General features: G+C 41.9%; 1 protein-coding gene across 1 annotated transcript in view; it reads left to right on the top strand.

Moving 5' to 3' along the window:
- LOC128876010 (neurogenic protein mastermind-like) overlaps positions 1–12,364 on the top strand; it is a 222,098-nt gene that overhangs the window by 144,823 nt on the left and 64,911 nt on the right.

The following is a 12,364-nucleotide window of genomic DNA, read 5'->3' as shown; positions in this document are numbered from 1 at the left end:
TATGGAAGGATTGCCTCAAACTATTTACCACAGGTCATCACCCTTCATGCACGCTTCCGTTGGTACGAAACGTGTCGAAAATTTAAAGCAACGTCATATCAAAGAACATTATCTCGCCAGGAATTTGCATATCAGTCTCCTGCGACACCAAAAACGGTCGACTTTCCCACGTTGTTTTCCTTCGGTTAATCGGCTCGGGTTATCGCGACGGAAGTCGAAAAGGTGCCGAAACGAGCCACGTTAATCGTCACATATCCCCCTACCCCAACCCTCGTGCTTTGCTATCAAGAGCTCGTGTTCCACCGCGCAGAAAGCTGCTGGAAATTATAACGATTACGCATTGTTATCGAATTCAGACGCTAACGCGCGGAATGTAAACGACTTGAACATTTGGGTCACAGGCGTTCATGCGTGACTCCGCGATGGAAATGGATTAAGTCTAGAAGAATTAACACGAACGTTTCGGGACGCAAATAACTCGTGACATTTTACGTTTCATTCCATCGTCGATGGGCTGAAAGATTTCGAGATGGGACATATTTTTTAATTGTGTCCAATTCTGCTTTTGGTTCAATGGTTAAAGGAGATTTAAACGAAGAATTCTTAATCTATAATAGTATAAAATATTCAATAAATTATTTCTTGTTTAACACTATTTTAAACGTGTCAGAATTACATTTCTTAGCGAGCGGTTAAATTCGCGTTGAGAATATCGATCGACTTTTGAATTCTGACCAACTTTTGGGAAATCTCTCCTCTGTTCCCGAGGGGCGGGAGGGAATTACACCACACGTGTTGGCGCGTACTCGAAACACGTACGATCGAAGGTTTACGTAACCTTTGAACCCGAACGGAACGCGCTTGCGCGCACGGTCAATTTCCGGCAATACGCGTGTGTCCGTTTATTAAGAAGCGCGACGAGGAAAACACTCGTATTCGGATATTCTGATCCGTTGTTGTTGGAATCGGTCCAAAAGGCTCGCGAAGTATCGCAATCGGAGCCGACGTCGATCGGAAACTTCGCAACCTTCGTCCCGCTGCTCAAGGATGAGTAGCTAGGTATTTCAATTTATCTCGCGATCCAGTAACATCTTCGCTATCCGAATTCGTAGGGTTGCAAGGTCTGGATGTTTACGAGATATATTAGGTTGGCTAAAAAGTTTGTTCGGATCTTAAGGCACAAATAAACAGCGATTTTTTTTTTTTAGACAATGAAATATATTTACTCTGTTACATATGGTCTATGATCTTTTCCATCTTTTGGGAATACGCATGATTCATAGCCAAGCGAACTGCAGAGAAACATACATCATCACAAACTGACCAAACTTTTTGGCCAAGCTAATATAAGAGGAGGAATTAAGATCTCCTTTTTTTAAATATGGAATTTAGTGAATTCATTTAACCCATTCACTGCCAACTACGAGATGCCTCGAAGTTCAAATTGATTGCAATTACTCAAGGGATAAGTTTATAGTTTATATCCTTTTGAGTCACGAATTATTGGAAAAAAAGATCGTAAAGTTTCTTTTTAAAACAACAATTTTAATATTACTTTTTATTATGAAAATAATAACCTAGATTACACCTCAAGGTAAAACGCTTTAAATTTACTTGGCAGAGTATGGGTTCAAATGTAAACCTACGAACTACTTAGTCTAGATATCACCGTAGAATTGAAATTCTCATTATGGATAGCAGTAGCACAGAAAATTTTATTTAGCGATGAGGAACGAAGATGGTCAAGATGAAGGTCGCTCGAAAGGGAAACGCGTCTTGTTGCGCGGATATGCAGATCAACGCGGGTCAATCGATAACCCTTCAACGATGAGCTGGGTAACTTACGAGCGACCAAACGTTGGACATATCGCACGGGATCTAACAGCCACGGACAAACAACGATCGATCGAAGGATAAAAAATAAAAGAAAGGAGGTTGCCACCTTTAGAAAAGGAGGAAGTGCGTATACGGACGCCATTATCATTCGAATGCGCCACCGAGCTTCTGACGATTTGAATATTTCGTCAATTAAGCCAATGCCCGATTTGCATAGGTGAGACAGGGTCACCAACCGGCGGCGATTTATTCCATCCGTAGCGAACGCTACCGATACCAATTCTCGCCCTGGAAGATAGAATCTGTCCCTTCCCTTTCAATTCTACCTTAACCTTGATTTTTCGACCGAGGTAGTTGCTTTCGATCCTCGAAGAAAAATGCATGAGAACCAATAGACGGGCGGAACATCTCCTCCAAGTTAGCTTTGACAATCGCTAATTTAATACCACCGTTAAGTGAGCCGTCCACTGCACAAATCGATCAACACTACTTTTTGAAAAATCTTAAATGTAAGTGTCAATGCACTTGGTATAGTCATAACTGTATATTTCATCGGATTTTTCAACTTTTTGTTTTATGGAGTTAATCGAATTATGCAATGAACAGCTCAAATATTGGTACTATTATCTTCTCTACGTTCTTCGCTTCACTTCATCACAGTTTGTTCTGAAAACCACCGCAATCGCATTTCCAATTTTTACCATAAAAAGCAACCAAAGCAGAACACATTTGTAAACGATTCCACAGAGAAATTGAGCCTTCCCTGCACGGTGGTTTCTCGTCTTTCCTGGACGGATCGTCGAGCAGTTCGTTCCGCGTGAACAGGAAAATTCAGACGTCGCGTAAACAAGTATTCACGGGGGTGGAACGTTCGCCATTGGTCCGCGGCGCGTTATGTTTCTGCGCGGTGTGTACCACCGCTTGAAACGTGATTCGATAATGAAACAGCACTCGCCCTAGCTTGACTTTCGCGCCTCCGGACCGCAGAACTGTCTCGCGTTGTTCGAGCGTCGCGACGTGCGGTCCAGATATTAACGCGACAATCTCTTGCGCAACGTGTCGACACCGTGTTGTTTTCTATTAATTAACGCCCGCTATACATGCGGCGCACCTGCTGGAAATCGGCCACGGTGATAGGTTGCAGGGTTGGGGAACAATATTGGAATGCGTATTGGTTTAGATGGAGTCGATGGTGATTGGCTTTGTTGTTTGGGATGAACTCGGTAGAACTGATCCTTCAATTGCTTTATTATCTACTTTATTTCCATAATTGGTTAGTTATGTATATTTTACTTGCACGAATCGAGTGTTCTCATAATTCTAGGAATAAAAGTATAGAGGTACAAGTATCGAAAAACGAATATTTCAGGTGATATTTGAGAATGAAGTATGGTTGGAGTTGCGTTTGGGGCGCGCCAATTACTCGCAGAGCTAACTCAGCGCTTTGTTCTCGAATAACTCTTAAAGTACTCATTTTTTAGTACCTCTACCTTAATACTTTTATGTGCAGAATATTCAGAGCTATCGATTTATGTAAAAGAACAGGGTGTCGCTTAAACAAAGTACAATTTAACGCAGTTTCCGTTCGCCAGTGTCTCTCAACACGGTTTTAAACGTAGATGGAGATCCCCGAATATCCTTCGGACGTATGGGGAGCACCGACAGAACGTTAGAAGGTACATTCCACAGCGGTGCTGCGTACCGCGCTGAAATCGATATCCATGTCCCTCTGTTTGTAACCTACATCGTGTCTGCTCTGGCAACACGCGTACAGTCGATAGCAAAACGCATTGTTTCGTTGTCTACGATAAGCTAGTCTGACGTTTGAACCATTTAATCGGAATGAGCATATTGATTCGATAAAGAAGTCTGAACTTTTTTACCCATTTTCTGCTTTATCAGTTTGAAAGATAAGTAATTTCTGAAAAGTGAAGAAAAATGGAGTTTTAGATTAGAATAAATTAGATTAATAGATTAGAAAATATATATTTCAATTAATCGTAATAGCGGAAAAAAATTTGTTTATCATTAAATACCATAACCATATTGTGCAAACAATCTACGCCATGGTATTAGGTTACATTTCTTTACCAACGATATCCTGGATCAGCATCGAAGCGGAAGGCTGTCGAAAGCACGACCGTGACGCGTTTTGCGCGCATACTTCGCTATTCGTTAATATTTATGCGTTACGTTTCTCCGGGTAATGTTGTGCTTTACATGCAAATATACGAGTGAATCGAAAAAAAGTGCTGTCACTGCGCCGCGGAAAAATTAAAGCGGTCCATGCGTGATTTATATCGCTGCACATAAAACGTGTAATGAATGGCGGCGCGCGTATGTGCGGACCTGCTCGCGTGGCCGCGCGCGCCGCACGCGCGAAAACCCGCGTAATCGATACAGGCTTTAAGTTTGTTTGGCGTCGACGACCCAGCGAGCGGTCCCGCGCGACCAATGCGAAATGGATTTAGCGAATTACGTCACCTTCGTGGCGACGAACATATTTGAAAAATGTTCTTTACGTAAAATGGTACTTAGGATTCTTGGGGGGTTGTTCATAGTCTTATCAGTTGGCCATTTTTAAGAACACATTTCGGAATTGTTGATTTTCTTTAATGCAAAAAAAATAAAACAACGTTCCAATTGTTCCACTCACTTTCATCAGTAATAATAGACTTTTCAAACGCACTTTCACCATTCCTGACTTTTCCCTCGTTTCAACTTACGGAATCATCCCTAGAAAGATCCTCCACAGTACGCGCAACGACCATCGATTAAAATTTAAAATTCACATCTCGCTGCTGGAAAAAATAATTAATAAATGGGGAATAATGACGGTACAAACCGATAGCTTCGCGGCAGCGTGTTCGAATTCGTCGTCGAGGCGGCTCCGTGGCTCGCGTCGCACCGGAGAATCCGGTTGACTTGCTAATTTTAACTCGACCATGACACCGCACAAGTGCACTATACCGCGGCGGTTTCGTACGTACGGGTACGATTGTCTCGTAGCCAGACGGGTCCAGGGTTCCGCCACCGATAAACAGGAAAAAGGCTAACGGCCGTTTGCGCCGAACGGGTTAATTAAACCGTCGGTTAATTATCGCGATGCATCGTCGGTTAACGCCGCGCCTCGGATCGGGTCATGCTTGGACTTTCGACCAGCGCGCAGTATTCGTTGATTCGGCTCGGTTCGGTTCAATGAATTCGCGAAAGGTAATTCGAGTGTTGCGTGTTCCCGGTCCCAGAAATTGTAATTAATCGAAACCTGGCTATAAGCAAAACGCTGTCGACGCGATTATTGTTTATCAGCGACTGGACGCGACGAATACTGAGAACACCAGAGCTCTTCGTTTTTTCCCAGGACGCGTTTCTATGGAATCTGCACGCGTTTTCGATCCAGACGAAAGTACCTAACGATCTTCACAGTTGCTTTTCTGTATCATGGCGGTTCTTATCTTCAAAGAGCACAGTAGAATTTCAATCACTGCAGCGTTAGTTATTTTCCATGAGAGGTAATGAGAAAATAACTCGTAGTAGCGACCATATTACACTTACCCTGTCTAAGTGGTGCTCCTACCCCCATCGAATACGTTGCTTCGATTACCGCACGAACCCCCGTCGTTGCAGGAATGTTCAGCTCTCTTTCCCTTCAATAATCGAGGTCCATCCTCCACCCTGCATTTTCATCTTCTCTTATTTTTCATTCCATCGCGCGCACCAAAGGCTCCAAAGCCGCTGAAATTCTCGTGCCGCAAAGCGTTTAATCTGGCGCGTCGCCGAAAATTTCGCGGATTCCAAATTCGTCGGCAAGTAGCCCGCGCGCGCAACTACGCGGCGTATTTTTGGTCGGTCCTCCGTGAAACCCCAGCTAATAATGACTCGTTCGAGGAACTATCGGCCGCCTTCTGGAACTCATAACTATATATTTGATCCGGGCCAGATAAACATTGCTCTCGAAAATAGTAACCGACCGTGGTCTCGCTCGTGGCGTTAAGCCTCTCGCGATACGTCTTCGTAAGGTTCACCCTGACTTTTTTCCTTCATTTTTCTAACGAAGGAACAGGGACGAAGATACCGAGGGCAAGGAGGATGTACGGGAGCAGCCATGCTCTTCGTCGAGCAACAGACGGTGCTCATGCGCTCGAGATCTCTCATCCGCCCGTTCGATCTCTCGTACGTTTCTTTCCACGGCCCGAGATAGCTCGCCTCTAAAGATAGGCCGCTTGTTCTACACGCGTTTCGTATTATGCCGCCATTATCGATAAACCGACCGCGTAGTGGATATTTTTGGCCTCTAAAAGGTTCTTCTGCGCCGAGGCATTTCGGAGCATCCTTCGTTGATCGCTGAAAACACTGGGGAAAAAAGATCAAAAGGAAGGATTAAGGAACCTCGCGAGGAGAGGGAGTACGTAATAATTTTACATAAATTTTGACTTGAACCGAGGACTCCTCGATGGCGTGTACGTTCCTCTTGACCTAGGGCTGCAATAACGAAGGTGACAATCGCTTAGAATCGTAGGCCTAGGAAGAAAAGGTCAGGGATTGGTAAATGTATTCCAAGATGAACTTTCTCAGATGAGGAGACTGCTAATATAAGTTTCATGTAGATGTTCAGAGATTAATTCTCACGGTCTGGAGATTTGTTCACGAGTTTGCCAATCGCTTGAAATACTAGACCTGGCGTAAGAAGAAATTTAATTCCGATGTGGATATTCAAACAGTAACTAGACTATATGTTTATACGCGTGATTCATTCGTAGTAGAAGAAAGACTTGGAATATTACAGTTACGAAGAAAGAATCTCTTGTCGATGTAAACGATCAGAGATTGATTCTCTTGAACAAGGAAAGTAATAATGGAAGTGACAATTACGTGGAAAGGTAGGTTCAAAAAGAAAGGGTTCAACGGCATTATGATCATTGAAAGATTCGAATACCAAGAACTTTCTCAGTTAAAAATGTACAAAATGTAAATTATATAAATTTGTAATAATATTAATAATGCAAATGATATAAAAACGAGTCAGTTAGAGTATTAGGCAGAGAGTCTCTTCTTGTCTGGAGATATAGAAATGAAAGTGACCATCAGTATTCTCAAGAAGGTCTCATCGATGTGGATAATCAAAGATTATCAAAGATTATCTCTAGTAGACGTTCGGAGATTAATTCTCTTGGTCAAGGAAAGTAATAATGAAAGTGGCAATCACTTGGAATAGTAGGCCTGAGAAGAAAAGTTTCAAAGACAATATGTACATTCGAAGATGAACTTTCTCGGTTAGAGATTGCTAACATAAGTTGAAGTCGCTTGAGATATTAATGTGACGAAGAAAGAATCCTTTGACGACGTAGATATTCAGAGATTTGTTCTCTTGGTCTACAGGTATAATAACGAAGGTGACTATCACTTGATAGCACTTAGCCTAGTGAAAGAACAGACATAACATTGATGTGGACATTCGAGGAGACTGACTTTCTCTGTTGGATTATTATTATAAAGGACGAGTCACTAGAAATATTAAAGTGATAGTTGAGATTAATTCTCTTAGTCAAAGAAAGTGATAACGAAGATGACAATTATTTGGAATTTTAGGCCCAAGAGGAAATGATTTGGAAAAGATTCAGGGTGACGAAGAAACTATCTCCGGTCGTCAAGGTGACTAATAGAGATAAGAATCGTTCGAAAGATGTATCAACGAGGTACACACGATCAGAGATTAATTCCCTCTAGAGAAGCAATAATTCATAAGACAGTGGGAACATAAAGCGCAAGAACAAAGAATCTATTGACGAAGCGAGTGGAAGCTATCGAAGCATTGCCAGTGAAAAAGTTAGGAACGCAATGTTGTTCGTTTTGGAAGTCTCCAGGCGTTCTTGACTCTTTCTTCTGGTGCAGACGTTCGTTCCAGCGCTGAATACAGAGTTATGAAATGGCAGCGTTAAGTATGCGATAATCTTGTCTTCGATGCGCCAGTTTAACCATGCCTCTGGTCTCCTGTTTGGTGCAAAAACAGACCGTGATCCGCGTGCAATCGCGCGACTGCAAATAACTCGGCTTCTGGCCGGCATGGGATGCTCGAAGTTGTAAACACTATGCTCGATTCGATCGGCGGGCTCGAAATGTTTCATTCGAACCCGAGGGAACTATTTGTGACTTTTACAATCGATGGCTGCGATCGAACGTGACTATAATTATCTATTTGTTTAGCTAATAGACTGGTCCAAACAGATCGAGAGAACGGGAAGGTTGATGCACAGGAAGCAGCCAATAGTCGCAAGTTTCGCAAGATAAAAGCATCAGACAAAGAATATTCTCCTTTTTTCCTGATCAATATTCGTTCGCTTTTTCCTATATTCTACCGAAGAGGATACAGCCGATACTAAGTTGAAACGTTTTAAATATATTTATCATTTATGACGAAAGCTTTTGCTACAATTTATTATTGAATTTTTGCTTCCACGATTATTCAGATGTAAAAACTTTGACAGGGTTTTCGAACGGATTAAAATTCACTGACTGTTCCAAAACATGATTATCGAATGGACCAGTGGAACGTTCAATGTACGCGAAGAAGACTAATAGAAATCGCGCTTACGTCATTCCTTATATGAGAAGACGGTCTCCGATATCATTGCGAGCATCTCATCGTCGTCTAGCCACGGCTAATTATCATCCCCTTTTTCGTATATATATATATATATAGAGAGAGAGAGAGAGGGGGGGGGCTGTGAGTGGCGAACTAACCACGAAAATCTCGAGAGATGCTGGACGAAGCATGGGTCGATTCGTATCAGAAGAGGTCAGAGTTGAGCAATGATTACTTTGGTAACTGTTCGTCTGATCAATCAGCGATTAATAAATTGTATTAATCATCAACCATTCTCTAAATAAGTATGTATTTCAGGCATTGTTGAAAGTTTTGGTTCGGAGCGTAAAACGATGTTATCCTCCTCGATGTGTATACCAAGGTTAACTCGTGTTTACGACTCAACTTGACGAGCATAAATTTTGTAAACAATTTTCATTATTACTGTTATCGTTATGCGAGTAAGGTACGGACCGTTAATAGGTAGTAATGCATAAAATATGCGTAGCGAGTCTTTATCGTTGTTATGAAATCAGGTATAATCGCAAAGCTGAAATGCAATTAACTATAACTCTCGCAGAGATCTGTTACTTTTCGAATACTGATGCCCTTATAAAACTTAATACTTGAACTTTTATATTTGAATAGTTTTATATACGTAGACTATGATTTATATTGCTAGTTACAGTCTTGCATTCTAAATTTTTAAAAATTCGGATTTAACCCTTTACACCTCGAATTATATTTCAATTTTGTTACTAGCAGCTCCTAACGTTTTTAAGTGTTTTATTTTAAATTTTCTTTAACTACAAAAATTGAACCTAAATAAGAATTTATTTTATTCTGCAAATATTCTAACATGAACTTTACTTTCAATCTTTTTTATCTTCTTACATATTGATTGCATTTTGTAGTTTCTTGCACATTCAAATTTCCTATAAATGCATAAAGATCCGCAGTTTAACGATATCTCTTGAAATAATTTCCAGGATCCTGGTTTTCGTTCGCATGTTTCACGAAAAAAATTTGTTTCTCTTCTTCCTCCAAGTATTTTTCTATTGGTACAAAATGCACGATCCTTGTGTTTTCGGGATGTACAAAAATGACATTAGACTTTCCATCTAAACGATCATGTGTATATGTTCCAAGCCGTCCCTAATGATTTGGGCATAAAAGATGTCGAGTGGGACTTGACAATGAAAATCTTCTGAAATAAAAACTGATGTCGAGTCTCGCTCGACATAGGAGTGCAAAGGGTTAATACAGTTTGCTTGGTCCTTTCCTAAATCGATTGGGTTTCGTAACTCCGAATACCGAATCGACATAATCGCGATAAGGATAGCCTACACGCGACCAATGCGATTCGTCGATAACAACCGGGCACGGTATTTGCAGAAAAGAGTCGCGGAGGAATGACACTGTGCTAAATTCGTGATTTACAAGTGGAGCGGAAGTGGCTATCGCACAAAGCCGTGGCGGGAACCTAATGCAGTCGTAAACGAATTTTATTGTCGCGAGGTTGCGCAAACAAGTAGCCAGAGGCATGGCGTGGCGGAAAATAGAGCTGTGTGCGTTGCGGCCAGCCGCGTAGACCTCGGCACCGTCGATACCTCGAATCATATTGAACGTCGAGCCTCGAGAGTAATTTCCTCGTCGTCGTCGCCATTAAACGGCGCCTTACATTGGTTACAGGTCTCCCATAAACTTCCACAGTACACGTTTCAATTTTCTGTATCACAGGTTTGTCTCCAGTTTTCCAATGGCAGCAGTGGCTTGCGAAATTCTTATCTAGTTAACAATTGTGAATGACGAACAAAATAAAGCAAACGTAACGCAGTGCTTTGGTGGGAATTAAACTAAGTAAGGAAGGCGTTAATACTCTGAAGAATTGAGAATAAATACTTCAATTATTCTAATCATTTTTAATGGTACATATTGACTCACTCTCCTCCTAAATCTAAGAACACAAATATAAAGTCTCAATCGCAATCGTAGGACACTTAAAAGTTTCAAACAAAGCCTGACGTGTCATCGAGTTCCAAATGGTATCGAATTCATCCGACTCATCCGACTTGTTCGATCAGCAAATTTTTCAACGACCACAGCATGCCACAAGCACTCGATTACGTCAACGAATTACACACATCCTTTTCAACGATTAAACGCGATATTCGTAATTGCGCTCTTCCTCGTTCGGGTTTGTAAAAATGAACCACCGTTCGCGCCATTGTCCGAATTAGTCCACATCTTGAATAATTAGGTTACCCGCCGAGCAGGCTAATGCGAAACCCGATGCCGTGTTTGTCGCGAGTTTCTGAATTACACGGACAAGGTCGGCCGCTGCGTTATCGCGCCGGAGTGCGCTGCTGATATTGCATAATAGTTCTTGGATCGACGTTGTATCGCTTATCGTCGCGTGTTTTCCGTCCGTCGCGATTAATTGGAAATACCTAATAAAATCGAGGACGTTCGATCGCTGAGGCTTTCGTAACCACTGGAAACGATCATGGTTGAAACACGTTACATCTTAGAAATGTACACGAATCATCGTAGTGGCGGATAGGCGCTAAGAGACATCACGACAAACTCTGAATTTTGGGAAAAATAATCGAAGTGTTCAATGCTCTATCGATTTCCACAATATGTAACTTATTTACGTTGGTTTTTCCTCGCTGTTGTATGCTAATGCGTCCAACTGGCGCAATACGCATTGATTCCACTACCGTGAGAAAACTGATAAAGGTGAAAACAGCGGATGAACCCTGGCAAAGCTACTACGCAATATCCAACGAACAAATACTTTATACTTTTCAAGAAGCGTTATTTTTCACCTCAATAACTCATTTGATGAAAAGAAGGCTTCATTACGAGTCTAGATATTTCTGACAAAACTGTTAACCAATATTTCCACCAACTTAAAGTCAAGAACTACAGCATACTCCTTACTTTGATCCAATATTTGCGAATATTGGTGCAAAGTTTGATGCTGCGTTCCCTCGTCAGTCCCATCGCTGGTTGGGAGAGTCACGTTTTATAACGCGGCTGGGTAGAAGTTACTTTCGGAAATGGACGGCTCCAGCCGCGAATGTAACCACTGGGGTATCGTGGACCAGGCAGACGAGATGGAATGGCGTCTGCGAACTGACAAGCAGGGAGAGCCAGCCATAGAGAAAGGGATGGATAGATGGAGAGAGGAAGAGAGAAGTCGGACGTAAAGGGAGACGCATTGTTTACAGTAATGAAGGCGTAAATAAGTGATGAGCCGCGCGACGCATCGATCTCGGCCAGGCTCCAGCTCTGTTTGATACGGCACTGTTCGCGAGGTGGCTACCCCCTATGTGCCAGCCACCCTCCAACCGCGCACAGACGGTCGACCAGGTCTTTTCCCGCCTACTCTCTCGGTTTAATAATCTTTCTTCTGCTATCGCGAACCGCGATAAGCGAGGGGCGCCGCCGTTCTGCGGATCATCGAGTGTGCGTCGTTAATTAATAATTAAAACTTCGGCTAATCTAGTTTGTGTTTTCTTTCGCCGCAGAATTAATGAAATCAAATCGACGAACGGCCGATTACTGGAGCTTTGTTTCATTGACGATAATTAAATTATCTGACGGAAGATTTGTACCATTAGTAGTATTACAGTACATACACTACCGCTCAAAAGTATCTGGACACTTGCGAAATACATTTGTATGTATTAGCATTGTATAAAAGTTATTTAAGTACCTAAAGTAGTGACCAAAATCGATTTTTACTAGTTTCTTACGAAATATCTAACGTTTTAAATTAAAAATTACGTATGTCGAACTTACCAATATTGCACAAAAATTAAATACGGGATTCATCGATGTACCCGTTGCGGTTAGATATTATCGCTTGCAATAATCTTGCATTAATTCTTCTCTCTCTCTCTCTCTCTCTCTCTCTCTCTCTCTCTCTCTCTCTCT

This window comes from Hylaeus volcanicus, chromosome 4 (assembly GCF_026283585.1).
Source record: "Hylaeus volcanicus isolate JK05 chromosome 4, UHH_iyHylVolc1.0_haploid, whole genome shotgun sequence".
In the NCBI taxonomy this organism is placed as follows: domain Eukaryota; kingdom Metazoa; phylum Arthropoda; class Insecta; order Hymenoptera; family Colletidae; genus Hylaeus; species Hylaeus volcanicus.
The sequence above is the reverse complement of the archived record's forward strand: the minus strand, read 5'-3'. Positions and strand labels throughout refer to the sequence as shown.